General features: G+C 40.5%; 1 long non-coding RNA gene across 1 annotated transcript; it reads right to left on the reverse strand.

Moving 5' to 3' along the window:
• Nucleotides 1-9,352: 9,352 nt before the first annotated feature.
• LOC146768612 (uncharacterized) lies at nt 9,353-17,381 on the reverse strand. The gene is made up of 2 exons (XR_014950890.1): nt 15,484-17,381; nt 9,353-10,629 (listed from the first exon to the last, which is right to left on the reverse strand). It is a non-coding gene; the product is annotated as an uncharacterized LOC146768612 (long non-coding RNA).
• Nucleotides 17,382-18,609: the final 1,228 nt, after the last annotated feature.

Below are 18,609 nucleotides of genomic sequence, written 5' to 3' on the forward strand. Positions count from 1 at the left end.
AGGAAGGAACGGTAAGAATAATACAAAATATATCTCTTGAGTTATAAGAAAACTTTTAACTAAAATTACCATGAGTATTTGAATATGCAGGCATCATCCAGGAATTTATTTTGACAGCCAGTGTTGGTGTCACAGCACAGCACAGTTAGTGGATATAGAGGTTTTTATGTCTTGGAATGAAGATGCAATGCAGCTGGACAAAAAAACCCTTTTGTTATGTAATAAGAATAGGCTTTGATGCATTTCCAGTTTTTAATTCTGCCTTCCTAAAGATTGAAGTTTTCAAAATATCAGCAGTCCCTAGAATGTTGCTTCTGAACAACTTTACCCAGCCTCAGAAAGGAAAAACTATTTGTACAGAATTTATACATAGCTTTGTTAAACTCCCATTAAATCAGAAAACTCTGGGAATTCTGGAGGTAGAAAAGGCAAGTGAATCAGTTCAGCTGTTATACAATTTCTGGCACGTAGTGGGGGTCAGAGAAAAAAATTCAGGGACAATTCTGTCAGTTGTAAACATGGGCAGAAATGGTAAAATATAGTTAAAAAGTGCATTTAAGTATGCAGCTGTATTCCAATGGATGGCATCATCCAGGGAGTGATAGAGGCCCAGACTGGTAATGTAATGTAAGCAATTAGTTCTGGCAGCTACAAAAGAACTGGTGAAGCAGAAAAATCAGTCTCAAGAACTAATCTGTATCTGCACAATAGCAATGTCTTGATAACACATCTGAAACATGGCAGTTCAAACAGGCAGGGCAGAGGAGCTCTATGGATGCCTCAGAGAGCTGTCACCCACTAATGACTCCTAGAGCCAGGTGGAAGCAGGGAATTATCATCTGGAAAAGCTGGAAGGGAATACAGGCAAATCACCTCCCACTAAAAAAAGAAAAATATTGAAAAATGTGCTTCAGTGACAAAAAAAAAAAAAAAATCGTTAAAATTTCAGTTTTACAGAGCAGTTTTCCCAAAGAACTCCGTTTGCTATTCATCAGTAAATTTAAAACACTGTGTGCACTCACAGCATCCAGTAGCTCTAACCCCACAAACCACTTATATTTAAATTTGTACCCTTACGACATAATTGCAATTTGTCTAAATGATTATGTTTTTCTGTGTTTTTACAGTACCTGTAGTTCTCACTGTGAACGCCTTTGTGGACTTTGTAAAGGTTGAGCTCATGATGCTTGCTGGGACATTAATAGGATCTCTCCCTTTGTTCACCTATTTCTCCCAGAAATAAATATAATATCCTGAACAGACCTCTTGTAACATCAGACCAGAAACTGGTCAGAGGTGTAGTAGATTTTAGGTAGAGGAGAGCAGAAGGAAGAAGAGGATCACAAATTTAGTGTAGATAAATCTTGCTGCTTTAACAAAGCAATCTAAAAAAGGGCAGGCATTTTCACAAGTCTTCAGTAGGGGATGATTGTACAGGTCCTGATCTACATACTGTGAAAGTTATTTTTAAAAATCGCACATGTAAGTATCTCAGTATCACTTCCACAGAATTTTTACAATATGGGGATTTTTAAAGGCCTACTGGTTTGAAATTGCAACATAATTTGTAATTGTACAAAGTAAAAAGTATGCCTGGGGATGGCAAAAGACTTTAGAAACATATCTGAAATGTATCTTTCATCTACAATAGTTAAGCTGGAAAGACAAAAAAAAGAAAACTTCAGATTATCTGATCCAGTGGATCATTCTTGTTTCAAAAATAGCTCAGTTCAGCCTTAGGCTATGGATTCCTGAGTGGCATTTATGTAAAAGTTCAAAAGCTCTCTTCTCTCTTCCCTCTGCTACCAACCAGAAAGAGGAGAATGCCTTGCATTAAGGTGTTGGACCAAAGCACAAAATCTCTATTCAGGTTTATTTTGAGAATTATCACAGCTTCTCTTCATTTACTTCCTACTTTTTTAGGTTTGAATATCTCAGCAAAGTACTCGATGAACAAGTACAGAGGCCAGAATAATTTATAAATTCAGCTATGATGAGACATCATAGCATCATTTCCCACAGGAACTCTGGTGGGGGAAGAAAAATGCTGATTGCCTGTGACAATGACATTCCATAGCATGTGGCAGAATAACTCAATCACCCTATGCCACTGCCCACCTAAAGCAGCACTCCAGAGGGTGCCCAGAGCCTTCCCACTGTGCAGTGGCAGGCAGGATATCATGGAGGGGGGAACAGAGGTGAGAAACAGCTTTGACCTAAGCCACCCCCTTGGATGGGTGGCAGTGGGTCACCTCTGGGACCCGTGTGTCCATCTGTCCCAAAGGGGAGGTCATGAGCTTGTCCGTGCACCCTCCGTGGGTGTCGGAATCTGAGGTATTGATGATTCTGAGATTGCAGAAAGTCTCTGTCTTTCAGCCCCGCTGCCAAAGCAGAAGCCATAATTGGTCTGTGCTGGTTTCAGGGTTGTTTATTCTGTTTATCTCTAACATGTTCTGCTGCCCTGCCCAGCTCTGTCCTGCAGGGCAGCGTGTGGGGCTCTGCCCTCAGTGGGGTGTTATAAACATTAAATACCAGAAACTCCCTGGGCTGGATTTACAATAATGTGCCAATATCTGTCACCTACATTGGACAGTGTGTCCCCAGCCTAAACCAACAGAAAATGCCAACACTCCAGTGAAACATGGAGGGCATGAAGAAGGAGAAAAAGGACAAGACACACCCAATTTCCTCCATCTTGTTCCCTTTGGACCCCTTATCTAGAATCCTAAAATTTTACTTTTGCACCCGTGCCACACTTAATTATTACTCATATCAAACACTCAGAGCTGGTAATTCGTCCTGTAAGATTGAAAACTCTTTTCCATGGACAGAGATCCCAGACAGTGTCTCTGGGGGCTCTGTCCAGGGGGGTTCCTGACCCCCTGCCAGGGTCCCAGACCTTCCAGGGCAGCCAGAGGGAAGCCCTGGATTCCCACAAGTGGGCTCTCTGCTCTGCCTCTCCCCTGTGCCTCCCACATCTCCCCTCTTTGGCACACACAGATTTCCTGCAGAACAGCAAAAATCACCTTAAATTCTGGATGCTTTCTTTCCTTCCCTAGATTAGTAGGCTTCTTGCAAAAAGCACTTTTGTAAATGTCATGATGCGCTGGAATCAATTGTAGTACATACCCTTTAAATAAAACAACAAAGTAATTCCTGAGAGCCGTGGTATTTCAAGACATCCAGGGTAAACAGAAAATTTTGTTGGTGCTTGCATTTATTCTCAGGTGATCTAACAAGAGAGAAATACAAGAAAAATCTGTGGTCGTAGCAAAGGAATTGCTGGGAGGGGATTTTGCCATGTGTGTATTCTACTCTCCAAGGAAAGAGAAGATAAAGCCAAGTATGGTTTCCTAAAAATGTGTGACCAGTGGATTACTTCCTGCTTAATAAAACATAACTAAATGCATCTAAGTTTCTCCAGATGGTTATTGTTTATGAATCAGGGAAAAGATAAAATTAATAGGAATATCAAAGATGTGCTGAAAAGTTTCGTGATTAAACATTATCTGACCTCCAAATGGTCTTCCTCTGCATTTCCTGGAGCAATTTGGCTATTAGTCAACCCATTCCTTCCACAGAAATGCAGATGACAGGTTTATAAATATCTGAATCAGAGCTGGAATCTAAACTTCACTTTGATTTAAATGCTGTTCAGCAAGGTGACATTTTTTTCAGGGACCAGATGCCCTGACAAAAGAGGGAGGACACACTTTTTGCACTCAGGATTTTCCCAGCATAGCCAAATATTTATTATCCATGGACAGAAGGATTGCTTGGTGTGAATGACCACAGCACACTGGTTTTGTTAAGGCAGGAGTTCTTGTGTGGATAAAAGTCTGCAGGCTGCTGTGGTGACTGAGCCATAAAGGTATTTATCATACTTAGGCTGGCTCACATATTGCAGCTCAGAGCTACAGGCACTGCTCTGTCCCAAAGCCAAAGGGATTCAAAGGATGCAGAATGACTTCTCCACATTCTTTCTCCCACCCATACTTGAAATACATATTAGACAAACCTCTCTTTTTCAGTTTTTCCCTGAAAAAAAAAAAATAAAACAAACTAAAATACAAGGATGTCCTTGGGAGAGCTTCACTCTGCTGGTGAACTTCCACACTCTGAATTTCTGCCATTTCAGTAATATCTCTCTCTCAAAACACAAACGTGCTGGGAGAAGCTCATAGATGCAAATCCCAGGAAGCCTCTTCAGGCTCATCATTAAGAGCATCCTCTGAGCTGGCACTTCACAGAAATCAGAGAAGGGAGAGTGAGTAATAGCCTGTGTTAGACAGAATTTCATTAAAATAAATGATCCACTCTGTGTAGGTTCTGAAGGAGCTTTAGGAACAAGTGTCAAAACACTTCAGTGACAATTGTGATGATTATTCCTTCTGCTGAACTGCAGCTTTTACTGCTGCAAGCAGAATTCCAGGAACATACCTGCTGCTCCAGAGCTCTACATTCCACATCAAGCAGATCTGGCAGGGCAAATTCAGGATTTCTGCTGCAGGAGAGCATGGGAGCTGCAGCACACCAGGAAAAGAGCCCAAGGACACACAGAATAAAAACACAATGAGCAGTGAGGCTTCAACATCACCAGTGCCAACAATTGCCAAGTACTACCAAAAAAAATTACCAGCTATGAGTCTCAGAGAATGACTGCAGAAGAATCACAGATATTGCATTCCCACTTGGAGCAGTAATCAAGGAGAAAGGGGGGGTCTCTGATCTGCATAGTACATTCTGTGTGTTTAGTTAAAGATTTGTCAGATAATTAATTCAGTGAATTTTAAGGGGCCATATTATTCTCTCTGAAAGTTGAGATTAATTTACATCCCAAAGTATCTAGCTGTGTTTGCTGAGCTAACTTAATCACACAGCACTTTTCTGTACATTTAATCTTTACACATCCATGGAGAGAACTTCAACTTGGTGATATCCTGCAAAGCCTATGCATTGCTTTGGGAAGCCCAGCTGCTTCAGGATATACAGGAACTAATTAGAAATGCCAACTAATCTCCTCCTGTGCCACAGGTCAGCATCAGTTTCTGCTGAATGCATCCAGAGCCTGGATATAAGAACACCTCAAATGCCTACACCTCACATTAGGAATTCCTGCCTCATCTGCAGCAGCTGAGTGATTTTTCAGTGCTACGATGGAACTGAAATCCTGCCATAAACGTGCCCTGAGATGAGCTCTCCTCAATCACATTGCTCTTCTTTATGTCCACAAAGACATCCACACTGACTGTGCTGGGATAAATGCAATTTCTGAGGAGGATGAAGGCAGTGGGTGTTGTTAGGCTGCTGCAAACCTTCAAACTCTGAAGTGGGTCATTGTTGGAATGTGAGGTATTGATGATTCTGAGATTGTAGGAAGTCTCTGTCTTTCTGCCCCGCTGCCAAAGCAGAAGCCATAATTGGTCTGTGCTGGTTTCAGGGTTGTTTATTCTGTTTATCTCTAACATGTTCTGCTGCCCTGCCCAGCTCTGTCCTGCAGGGCAGCGTGTGGGGCTCTGCCCTCAGTGGGATGTTACAAACATTAAATACCAGAAACTCCCTGGGCTGGATTTACAATAATGTGCCAATATCTGTCACCTACGTTGAACAGTGTGTCCCCAGCCTAAAGCAACAGAAAAATGCCAACACCACAGTGAGACATGGAGGGCATGAAGAAGGAGAAAAAGGACAAGACACACCCAATTTCCTCCATCTTGTCCCCTTAGGACCCCTAATCTAGAATCCTAAAATTTTACTTTTGCACCCATGCCACACTTAATTATAACATATATCAAACAACCATAGCTTGTAATTCATCCTGTAAGATTGAAAACTCTTTTCCATGGACAGAGATCCCAGACAGTGTCTCTGGGGGTTCTGTCCAGGGGGTTCCTGACCCCCTGCCAGGGTCCCAGACCTTCCAGGGCAGCCAGAGGGAAGCCCTGGATTTCCACAGGTCATGAGGCCACACAACTCCACATGGACAGAGACACAGTTTTTGCCTTGCATCCAATAATGCAGCACAAAGACTGGGAAAAGTGGTTACAGTTAATCTGTTCTGCAACTGTACCTTTTCCTCCCTCTTCCTGCATGTGGGAGAGCTCTCCATGGTTGCTTGGGCTTTGCTTTGGTGGTTTTGTTATTGTCTTTCCTTTATTTTTACAAACGGGACAGTTTTGTCATATGCTATCATTTATTATTCATTATTGAGGGGGTAAATGGAACAGGCTACATCTCTGAAATTAGGATTCACTTTTCCAAATGTCTCCACTCTCCATGCTGGCAGAATAAACTTTGCCAGACACATTCCAGCCCAGGATTTTTTTGAGCAGCCCAATCTAGTGAAAGTTGTCCCTGCTCACTGCAGAGGTTTTGGAACTAGATTACTTTTAAAGGTCCCTTCCAATTCAAACCATTTTAGGATTCAATGCAAATCCCTTTTCAGAGGGAATCCCTTTTACTACCTATGAGGCTTCAATGAAAATTGTGTGAAAAATAATAAAAATTTCTAGTACATCTATGACAACACACTGAGAGCAAACAGATCTAAATATCCAGGTTAATTTTTGCAGTAATTTTGTTTTCAATGGTAGTCTACATATTATCAAAATTAATTTTAAACATATATAAAATGCTTCTATCCACAACAAAACTATTTTTTGGGCTGTATTCACCAATTCTTTACCCAAATCCTTCTTTTCCAGATTTTAATCAGTCATAAGGGAAATTACACTCTCTTGCAAAAGATACTAATTGTCATCTTAGGAAGAACATTGGTTCTCTTACCTGTTCTTAGGCAGAAAAAATACAAATGAAAATGTCTTGAACCAGTTACTTTTAAAAGCCACTCTAAGTTTTAAAACTAAATTGCAACAAGAAGGGATTTTTTTATTTCTAGTTAGAATTAGAATTTGCAGAGTCATAATTCAATGAAATTTTAAATCTGCATGTGTGTAATACAACACCTGCACTTATTGCTAAGAGATGTTTTGCAAGATCTATATCACTACAAGCTTCAAAACCTTATTTTTTTTATATTGGTGCATTGACCTACCACTTTATTATCAATACTAGACAAGAAATTACCTAAAAAAATATTTGTCTACTATGAGAAAGTCTAATGCAGTGTCTAAAGCACTAGAAATACACTCTGCAGGCAGAAAATAATGTTCTGACTTATAACTACATGAGTATTTTATTTGTTGCTGAGTTATATGTTGAGATCACAGCAACACCAACAGCTAAGCTGGGTGCACTGCACTGCTACCACACCCATACATCATGACAAATAATGAGAGTGCAAATACTATTAATTCAGCTGCACAGCTCATTATGATGAAAAATTTATTTGTAGATACCTCCTTGATTAATGCCTAATGCCTGGTTAATCTAAGACACATCCAATAGGAAAGGAACTGAAGTCAATGAAAGGTACCTGACATGGGAGGGAGCACAATTTATCACTCCACTGAATAGTCCATGGCATTGTTCACTGTGCACACAAACAGACAAACAGTTCCACAGGCTCCCTGGAATAATGAGGTATCTGGGAAAAACCCAAAAGGGCAGAGAACTCATGAGGCATGTAGTGTAGGTATTTGCATAGGCAGTAGACAAAGGCAGCTGTGAGAAAGAAAGAGAAGACATGCTGGCTGGAAAGAAAGCTGCTCTGCTCTCTTGTGTTGCACTCAGTGGCATTTTAGGAGTTGTCAAAATTGTCAGTGCTTTCTGCTTCAGCACACCTCCCCAGTTTCCTCACGTGTTTGGAGCTGTAGCTCTCCTGGATTTACTCCATACGAGTACTGAGGAGCTGTTGCTCACATCTTAGATTTCTGGGCCTCTTTGGAAGAATTATAAAGGTGTGATCTGCAAAAAGCACTGTATTTAGTACTCTGCACTAAGCTATGTTATAGCAAGTCTGGTCTTTCATAACTTTTTGCAGATGTTTAACTAGTCTTGAATCTAAGATTGGAGCCTTTGGAGGAGTGGCTTACCTGCAACAGATCACATCAATGCCCCATCCACTGCAGGAGGAGCAGAAAGAGCAGCATGAAAAGAGTCTGTGAGCCTGACCCTCCTCTTGGAGCACCCCACACTCCCCACCTGGAGAAATCTCATCCATTGCCATGCAGGTGTTCAACCTTTCCTGCAAACTTACCCTTAGATTCAGATCTAACCTCTGCATTATTTCAAATTTTGTGCATAGAACAGGCTGTCCTATCAAACAAATAATGGGATGATTGCACGGAGGTAACTTTTCTTTTATAATAATTCTATTAATCAAGAGTCATAATTCAATGGAGTGTCCCTTCAGTGTGCACACAGTCACCCTAAACCTCATGACCTCTGGATGCAAATGCAATTTTTTCTTCAGAGCAAAAAGCCAGGCCCAAAATACTGACATCCCCAACGTGTACCAGCTGGGACATTCCCCTTTTGCTCTCAAAAGGGCAACCCCAGAACCCTGCCAGTGCCAAGGTTCCTCCTTCCAAAGCATCCTCTGGGAGTGTGTCTGGGAGAAGGGGAACGGGCTGGGCAGTGCCAGGGGAGTGCTCTGTGCCCTGACAAACCCTGCAGATCACCTTCCACAGGTAAAACACTTTTTAAAATGTCCCAGTCTCACACTGGTGACACACACCTCCCACTGAAGAACATCCAACAGCTGCTCTGCAAGCACTCTGGAGAAAATCTGCCTGAAATTCAGAATTATCAGCTGCTACTTTGCCCTAGATAGAATTCTGCTAAAATTTAATTTCTATCTCTATATGTCACATTTTTAAACATAACATTTAAGCAAATTAAAGGAAAAAATTACACTGTTTCAAGGTTTTCTAGAGATGGTTGAATTTTAAATGGTCTAATTTTAAAATAACCTTGAAATTTGTTACAGTCCTTTCAGTGGGGAAAAATACTTTCCTTTTTGCTATATTACCAGCCAAACATTTCTCTTATAGAAGTAAGTGATTCAGGACAAATAAGCAGTGGAATAAATAGAAGATTTTTTTAATTATTGGGTATTTACAAACAGAAATAGATGCTGAGAATATTAACTAGAGGGAGCTTGAATAAAATTAACAAAAATGAACTAAAAATAAGGAAGAGCTTTTCAATTCCAAATAGACAAAGAAAAAAAGAACATGCACCTGCATGTGGTCTGCAGCTTTACAATGCACAACATAAATTACTGAGTTAAATCTGTGAAGCTGCCACAAGACTGATTTCTGAATTTGCTGCCATTAAAACTCAACTAGATTTATCAGAACAGGGAAGGAAAATTAGAAAAGTCAATATGGTGTTGCCTTAAAGATTTCTTGCAAAAAAAAATAAATGGGCGGGGGGGGGGGGGGGGGGGTGGAATTCACCAGACTGGGAAATATAAGAAAAACTGTTTTTAGGTTATTTAGGAAAAATAAATATAAAGACAAATAGAAAGCCAGTTAAAAGCAAGTATGCCTTTAGAGAGGAAGGAAACAAAAATCTTGTTCTACTGGTAGAGTTTCAAGATTTTGTAATGCCTAATTAGTCAGTAGTTCACTGATTTCTTAAGCCCATGGAAAAGTAAAAATCTTAGCAGTGAAAAGCCCATGAGAACTTCTATGCTGCAGAATGGCACAGAACATCTTGAAATTATACAGGGCTTTGGACAGACGTGCAATAAAGTCCATGGAAGGGCCCTGCAGGTGCCACGACCTACATCCATCAGAAATTTGGTACATTAAAAGGCAAAATTATTTGGTAAATCCAGGACCTGACTGAATAGAATTTGGCCAGGGAGCAGAAGCCACTCTTTGAATGTGAACACTTCATGCTATACTCCTGGAGTGTTCAGACCCAGGAGAGACCCCGGGGATAAGAGAAAGTACAGTTCTAGTCCATAAAGTCTAAATATTCAATAATCAGAGTATCTGACTTCTTAAAAATAAGCATTGCCTGACCCTGTGTCTCCAGACAGGAGTAAAATGTCAGTAACTCATGTGTTTGGAGTCTGGCACACAACTTTCAATGTTTCCTTGGCACTTTTTACAAATGACCACTGGTTCTCTACCATTGTTCTGAGGTGCTCTGTGGAAAAGAAAGTTCAGGAATGACTAAAGAATGAGTCTTTTTGAAGCGGTTTGCAGACTACCTCTAGAACATTAGAGTGCTGAAAATAGTTCCTTATCTGCCCTGCAGTTCACAGGGCCGGATGAGATGAACTCTTTGTAATAAAAGGCAGGAGAACCCCTAAGGATATTGGTTTGCTGGGAAATAAGGATAGAGAAGAAAGAAGCTGTTAGAGTGAAAGATGGTGAGCTTGAAAGGAGAGAAATGAAAGAATAAAAGAATGAAATATTTTCAGAAACCGACATGAGTGCCAAGAAGGGGGAAGGAAGGAAAGAAAACTGAAAGCTACTGAGTGACCTTTACTTTTAGCATGGAAAATAAATGTTTCCTTTTATAGTTTCTTGTTAAAATAAGACCAGCAAGGGATCATGAATCTTTATACAATTTTATGGTTTCCTTTTCAGTGAACCATTTCAGTTTTACACACAATTTTATAATGTAACTGCACAAGAAACTGAGCTTACCTTTACAATGCCACGATGACAGCCTGTGAAGCTGCAACTACATACATGCACGTGTTTATTCCTGAGGAAAAAAAAAGAATCTGTAACTTTTTTTTCATTCACCAAAAAAAAAAAAAAATCTGCTTTGAAATTGAACTGAAATGATATTTCCAAACAGATTAATAATGAAATCAAAAGAGAAAACAGAATACGCCCCACACCATACATGCACACAGCTGTAATCACTGGTTTTTAGCAGACACTGTGCCTTTGATCTTCCCTGGCCCTCTTCCATCTTCTAGACAGTACAATCCCAAAGGAATCATTGTCTACCAGACACTTCTCCATCCCTCACTGGCCCTGCACTGCCTGCCTCTGCAGCAATGTCATATGGAAAACACAGCAACATCCTGCTGCAAGAGGGGGAGTCAATACCCACAGACTGTGTGTGACTTGTTCTCCCCCCAGGACAGAGCCCTGGCTGCCCAGAAGTGCCTAGAGGCTGCTGGAAGAGGTGAACACAGCACAAGGGGTCTGTCCTCACAGCTGTGCTGCAGGGGTGGCATCTGTGTGCTGGTCCTGAGGAGGCTGATAGGACCCTGGAGTTCATCAAACCCTTCCTTATGGAAAAGCTTCACTGCCATTGTCTGAGTAAGCAGGACCAGTTCAGGGTAAAGCTCCTAGGAAATAACTCTCAGAATATCTGCAGATTTTTCTGGTTTCCATGCAGTTCACTGGTGCCAGGGCCCAAACTCCACCAGTACACAGCTCTGAGCTGACCTTGACCCTGGTCCTCCAGCCTGGCATGCAGGTCCCAGGTCTGATACCATGTTTAGCTCCTGCCCTGGAAATCCTTCCCCTGGCTTCTGGAGATGGCAGGGTTCTGCCACCTGCCTGACAGTGAATGAGATAGTTCAGATGCTCCCCAGCACTGATTTGTGCTTAATCTCTGCTGCATTGTGGCAATTTTCATGTCTGTGCCGGCTTCTGCACTAATCTGACATTCCTCTGCAGGCAGTGAGGCACAGAGAGGGAGGAGTCATCTTCTGTCTTTCCTTATTATTTCAATTATTCTGGTCTGTATATCACATTCTTAGGGGTTTTTGTGAGTCTCCATGATGTATGCTTTTTCTTGTTTTAAACTGTTTTTTCTCCACTCAGGTTATGAATACTCAGATCAAATTATGCCTGGCTTGAAGATCAGGCCCACCTTGCAATACAATCCTCAGCTGTAGCTGTAGTTCCTCAGTTCAGAATATCAAGTAAATAACTAGATAATTAATAGATAAACAATTATTTAATTAACAAAGCCAAGGTTTTTTATAGCAATTGAATTAGTCTCATTCCCTGCCCTTCAGTACTTGCCATCAGACTAGAACAGGAAAGAGTGGAAATCCACAGGTCACCTTCCTTCCCCTCCCCATGGTAAGAGTAAAAACCCCTGTCCACCTCCCTCTTTGCTCTTCCCAGAGTGAAGAATCTCCCCTATAAAATACCAGTGAAAGCAATGGGTGCATTTAAAAGCTGACTTCTCCATCCCTTCAATTTTATCAAACATGTTCAACCCCTGTCAGGCTGTATTCTTGAGTTTTGAACTCTGATTTTTCCAGGAACTCAGGACAGAGAAAAAACTCTAATTAGAGAAATTTCAGTCCCCTGAAGTCAATGCCACACAATGGGAATCCACATGATACACCAGAGATTATTACATCTTTTGTTCTGGCTTTGTGCTACATGAAATAGAGCTTTATCAATGAAGTCATCCTAGCCATAACTTCTACTAAATACACGGCACATAGCCACTAAAAGGAGAATTAAAACACTTCCATTGATAGATACAAGGTCCCTCACACAATGTATTTCTGGATACATTATTATAAGTGGCAGCAGCGATCTATTCTTCTGCTTTTTGATATACTGGGACTCAGGGCTGGCCTTAAAAATGGATGCATTGCCTTATAAATTACACAGCACACTGAAGCATCCTCCTGACATGCTGCCAAATTGATATTCTGTGGATGGCTGTCCCCCAAAGTAGATCCCTCTTCTGCCTGGTAGAGGCTCAGCAGAAAAGGAAGGATGGACACAGCAAAAACTGTCAGGAGACATTAGGACAGAGGAAACACAAACCCAGGTGAAAGGCAAGAGATTAGCAGCAAAGCCAGCTGCCTCTGTTGTGCTTTTCTGTCAGGTTTCATGAGAGAATGGACATTGTGGGAAGGGATCCATCCTGATTTGTGTTGCATTAGATGTGTTTTCTGTCAGCACGGGCCCTCCACAGAGCTGCTCACCCTTCCCACTGCCACCCTTTCCATGTCCTTCTGGAAGAGGCAGAAGTCATCCATGGCAGAGACCTGAAAAAGCAAAGCAGCCAAGGAGAAAAGCCTCAGGCTGATTTTTTACCATCCCTGCTGCTCTGGGTGCTGAGGGGCTCTGCTCTCTGACCCCACTCTGGTATAGGTCAGCACCATCTCCCTGACACTGACAGAGTTGCATCACTGCAGGGTCACAAAGTCCTTTGGTGTTTCCACTTCAGGATATATTTCCCAATTATGATTTCTAAATGCATGGACAGGCATGTGGATACACATGCACACACACTGACATGCACCATGTCTCTGCATTTAGGCACTGTGAGGGCCTGCTCCTACCCCAGAAAAAAAAAATTAATAAAATAAAATAATAAAATAATGGAGTGTTCAACTTCTGCAGCAAGTAGTTACTAGCATGTGGTTACTTTTAATGAAAATGTCAAGCACCAGTTCTGCCCAAAAGTGATCTGAACTTGACTCTGAACTCTTCTCTGAGTCAAGCTGAGCAGGACTTAAGGTGTGCACTTCTTCCAGCACAAATTATTGCCTGAAATCACCAAGATAAAGTAGGTATCTGATGTCCACTCTTCTGTCTCCCGGAGCTGGAGAAAAAAAGAACTAAAAAATTTTGCTTCATTTCATTGTCAACCTAAAAAAAATCACACCAAACCCCTAGAAACCACTGAAAACAGGCACTTCTTTCCACCTGTCATCCCTGCCCTGGTGAATGGCCCATGAGGTCAGTAATAAACCTCTGGTGTTGGCTGCTGCTGCAGCTCTAATCCATCTGCTCAGTCCTTGAAATGAGTCCCATTTCTCTGGGCTCCAGAGGTCCATTTTCCCTCATCTGGCTGATGGGTGTGCTCCCCATCATCCCAATAATCCCCTACAGTCCTTGAGTCCCTGTCAGCACAGTTATCCTCAACTGCTCATTGCAGCTCCCAAATGAAACCCTACTTTTTTGCTGGAAGAGTTCAAGCAGCTTCAATAGTTTGTTCAAAAGAGACTATTAATTTATAATTCTTTTACCAAGCAAATCCTAGTAGATCTGTATTTTTCTTGATAAAAAACAAAACCCAAAACAAACAAAAATCCTAACAACACAGGCAGAGGGTTTCATCCTTCTAAAGAGGTTTAAAACTATTTTATCTCAGTGGAAGGACAAGCCTGGCCTGGGTAAATTGCAAATAAGCAGGAATCTTAAACCCTGAAATCAAAAATGCACCTCCACTTTTAGAATAACAGACTGGTTCAGGGCCAGAAGAATCAACAGGGCAGATTTTGATATTTTAGAAGGTACTATCAGCAAAATACTCCAAATAAAAGCAGGTCCTGACCATGATGCCTTGTGAAGGCTGAGCTAGAGCAGAGGCTGGACAGAGCTAAAGAATAAAGCAGGGATTTATTAGAAGGCCCCAGTGGATCCACCTTGGGCAGCACAAGAGCCCAGCCAGGGCTGCACCCAAGATGAACCAAAATGGTCACAAAATGCACAACTGCTCATGGGGTATCACAATTTTATAAGTTCTGCTTCATTTGCATATTGGAGTTAATTGCCCAATAACAGGGTTTTTTTAGGTTATGAAAGACCATCCTGCTTGTTTTTCTCTCTCCAGCCCACGTTGTTTGTGCTCTTGGGCTGAGGTTTGGATCATTTGTCCTTGGTGCCCAGCTGGAGAAGAATTGTTTTGTCTCCCTGCTCTATGAAGAGAGCTTGCCATCCCATAATGTGAAGCCCAGACCCACACACTAAAGCAGCACAGAGTCTGAAAAATAGAAAAGCCAAAACCTGAGGCATGAGCCATACCCTGGGAGGATGAAGAGAGCCCCCCTAGGAGAGCTGACATATTTGATACAGCATGAGAGACATTAGCTGGGACAAGCACAGGATAACAACAATGCAGCTACGTTCAGTGACCACAAGATACCCATTACACAGGATCAGAGAATATTTTAGGTTGGAATGGACCTACCAGATCATCAAGTCCAACCCTAAACTTAATATTTCCAGGTTCACCACTAAGTCATGTCTGCAAGCACTTCATCTACTGCTTTTTAAACAGCTCCAGTGTGTTTTCCTGGCAGGGTAGCCTGTTCAAGTGCTTGACAACTATCTTGGTGAGGAAATTTTAACTTAATATTCCATCCAAACCTCCTCTAGTGCAACTTGAGGATGTTTCCTCTCATCCTGACACCTGTTGCCTGAGAGAAGAGTTTGATCCCCACCTCACTACAACCTGCTCTCAATGGAGAGGGTGATAAGGTCTCCCTTGAACCTCCTTTTCTCCAGGCTAAACAACCCCAACTCAGCTGCTCCTCACAAAACTCCTTCCAGCACCTCAATGTCTGTCTTGCCCTGAGAGGCCACAAAATCAAAATTATCTGTGAGCAACAGAAATATATAAATATATAAATATATATATACAGTTTTTTTTCTTTTTTTTTAAATCAGCATCTGTGCTGCTGCACATCTGTGAAGCTCAGTTGTGACAGATGCAAAACATTTGTGTGTTTTTTATGAGTGAAGGGCAGGGGATTGCCACCTTCAAAGCTCATGGTGGTAAAAGAATGTTTAAACACAGTAACATGAAAGGGAGGATTGATCATTGCATTTATGGACTCACCAGTAGGTCCATCATTCACCCAAAGAAGTGTCACTGGTGTCACTGCTTGCAGGCTTGAGGAGCTAATTGGTGCAGCTGCAGCTGAACTCAGTATTTTTGCTGGCAAAAGAACCTGAGGTGGTGTTGAATTAGAATCCAAAGGAGTTGCAGGTGGCCTGAGGAGAGATGCAGCAGGAGAGCAGGTTCACTCCACGAACACAAAGCAGTCTCAGAATGGAGAGACCCTGTGGGTTTTTCCAGGTAAAATCTGGGAAACCCCCATCAGTTCCTGGCCTGGAGGATCAAGGGGTGAACAGCTGGGGTGCCAACACTGCAGCTCAGTGATCTCTCATTTAAAGACATAATCCACTGCCTGAACAAGAAACTTTGGGTTTGCATTCACTTTTGCATGATATTTGTTTCCAGCTCCTCTCCATTCCACCATCCCATGCTCTTTTTGCCCTTTAAGAGCATCTGGGGAAGTGAAAAGTTCATATACTAGAGTGAACCCCAGAGATTCTTTGGATAGGTATGGGTCACCTACTTCAGGAAATTCTTCTACCAAATGCATTATTTTGCACTTCCCAGTAGTGAATTTTACTTAACCTCAACGTATGAAAGTAATTGTTCTTGTAACTGAAAATTTGGACACTTCTGGTTTTATCCTGTTTTGCAAACCTCACATTAGTATAAAGGACAATTTCTTAGAACAGAGCACTGTGGTGCCCTATTAAATTTTGCCATCTTGTAAAACAATTCTTTGTTTGTAATTGTTGTATATTCATACATGCTGTTAGGATCTCTCTTCTCATGCTTGGTGACTGTTTTCATGACAAACTCTGAATATTAAACCACCAGAAACTGAGACTCTTAATACCTGTCAAGTTTTTTTGTACATCTGTCTTTTGGTCTTACCAAGGCACCAATATAAGGAATAAAGACTTTTAGGAATCCTCCTAGAGTACCAAAGCATCAGAGAAGGATGTGTTTTTCTTTTCTAGAATTTTTTCCTAGTGCTCACTCTCACTCTGAGCTCCGGAGGAGTGGAGTCGCTTTATATATATATAAATAAATAAAAATAATTATTATTATTACTATGACTACTATTATTTATTCCTTAAAAATATTTTTTTCTTTTTAGATTTAGAAGCAAAACACATAATTAATGTTGTATTGTACTGTGAGTTACTACAAGTACTTTACATCATCTACAGAGAACTTGATCATCACCACAAAAAGCTGAGTGGAAACTCTTGTAAAGAACTCTGTGTCTAAAGAATCATCTTCCTAAACTTGAAAACATCTAAAAACCAGCATAACTGTGTGTTCAAGTAATTTTTAATTCACCAAGAGCAAGCTGGGGAGCTGCTTTTTGTGGATCTGTGTATGTTGAATGCATTATATGTACACTGGTAATTCTCAACATATTTTTACTGCACTGAAAAACAATGGAAACTTGTAAATTCCCCTGCCCATAGTAGAAAGACCATAAGAAAGACCATAAAGCCTTTTAGATAAATAACTTTTTCTTTTTTTTTTTTTACCTAATGGCACACAAAAAAATGCATTCAATAGCTGTGCTTAGCAGTGCTGCAGAAGGACATGTTATGAGACAGTTTTTACTCACAAGACACTAATGCTACACACAGGAAATAATTATATATAGCAAAGGGAGGAATGTGCAAATTTACCAAATGTTTATTATTTTGAATGTATGTTTGCAATCATAAATCACTCCTCACCTAAGAAATTGAGTTGCAAGCCCTAATTTTCCTGTTACAGGCAACAAAAACCTTATAGCAACAACACCAAAACTGATTATATTTTATTTACACTTATTTTCCCCATCAAAATAATCTTCCTGCTCATATCATTTGATCAGTTAGTGTAGAAAGCAATAATAGATCTTGAGGATATATATATATATATATATATATATATATATATATATATGTAATATTATATCATGGTTTTTAAAGAATAAGGGTGCAGGTAGACATTTCATGGCCAACTTGACATCTATTTTTTCATGAATTTTTGAAATTTATTTCAGTTCTTAATTATCACATCTATTCTCTGAAAAATATTGAAATTACCATGCACTGAATATGTCTTGGGAGACATGGGGAAAATAATTTTTTAAAAAACTCATTATTTCTCTCCCTGCTTCCAGAAGCCACAATGAATCACATCCAGTTGTGTTTCCTAAAGGTAAATTTCCACAGAACCAACATATTATTTGACATCATAAGTAAGAGGATAAAATTTGGGGATTAGTTTGTAACAAATTTCTCTGTATTACTCCTGCCACAATTCCTGGTTTTATGGCTTTTAGATGTAGAACTTATTCCTGAAATACTGTTTTTAAAAAAAAAAAAAAGTAGAGCTCAACTTTGGCACATTATTGAATACCTTTTCCACATTCAGCTGATGCACAGAGAACGTTTCTGTAGCAAATCCTTGAAAAAGGGGCAATAAAAATGCATTACAGTTTGAGCAGAGATTTACAAGTGGATAAATTGCAATCAGCTTTTAAGAGGAAAAAAGAAATAACTGAAACACTACAAATGTCAAGTTTATAAATTAAGAATTATACATGAGGCAAATAAAAGTCCCTATAAATTCTCCATACATTAAGGAAGAATTTACATACATTAAGGAGGTAATTCCTAATAAGGCAGCCATGCAAACACAAGGAATGGAGCAGGCACTGGAGAGGTCAAGGCCAGAACTGATTCCTGGAAGGAATTAAATTATTAAAAATTAGAAAAACATTAGCTATTAGAAAAATAAAGCCCCATCCAAACAATGTTCAGGGAGTGCTTTTTACATAATTTTCATGCAAATTGATGTAGGTAAACTAATTTGAAGCCTGTGAAACCTTATCATCACTAAATAGCTTTTGCACAAAATGACAGAGGTGATTTTTTTAGCTGCCATCCCTTCCAAAGTGGTATAGAAAAACTTGTGTGCAGCTGTAAACAGTGCCTATCTGTTTGAGATGCTCCAGAAATCCAACACTCACTGGTGTCATTATTCACAGGGAGAGAGGGGGCCTTGGTGACAACACACTTGACAGCTGCCTGAGTTGTTAACTGCAGTAAAATTATTTGGAACAGAGAGGCCTGATGTTTTTATTTAGTTCAT

This window comes from Lonchura striata, chromosome 1, assembly GCF_050655825.1.
Source record: "Lonchura striata isolate lonStrDom1 chromosome 1, ASM5065582v1, whole genome shotgun sequence".
Lineage (NCBI taxonomy): Eukaryota > Metazoa > Chordata > Aves > Passeriformes > Estrildidae > Lonchura > Lonchura striata.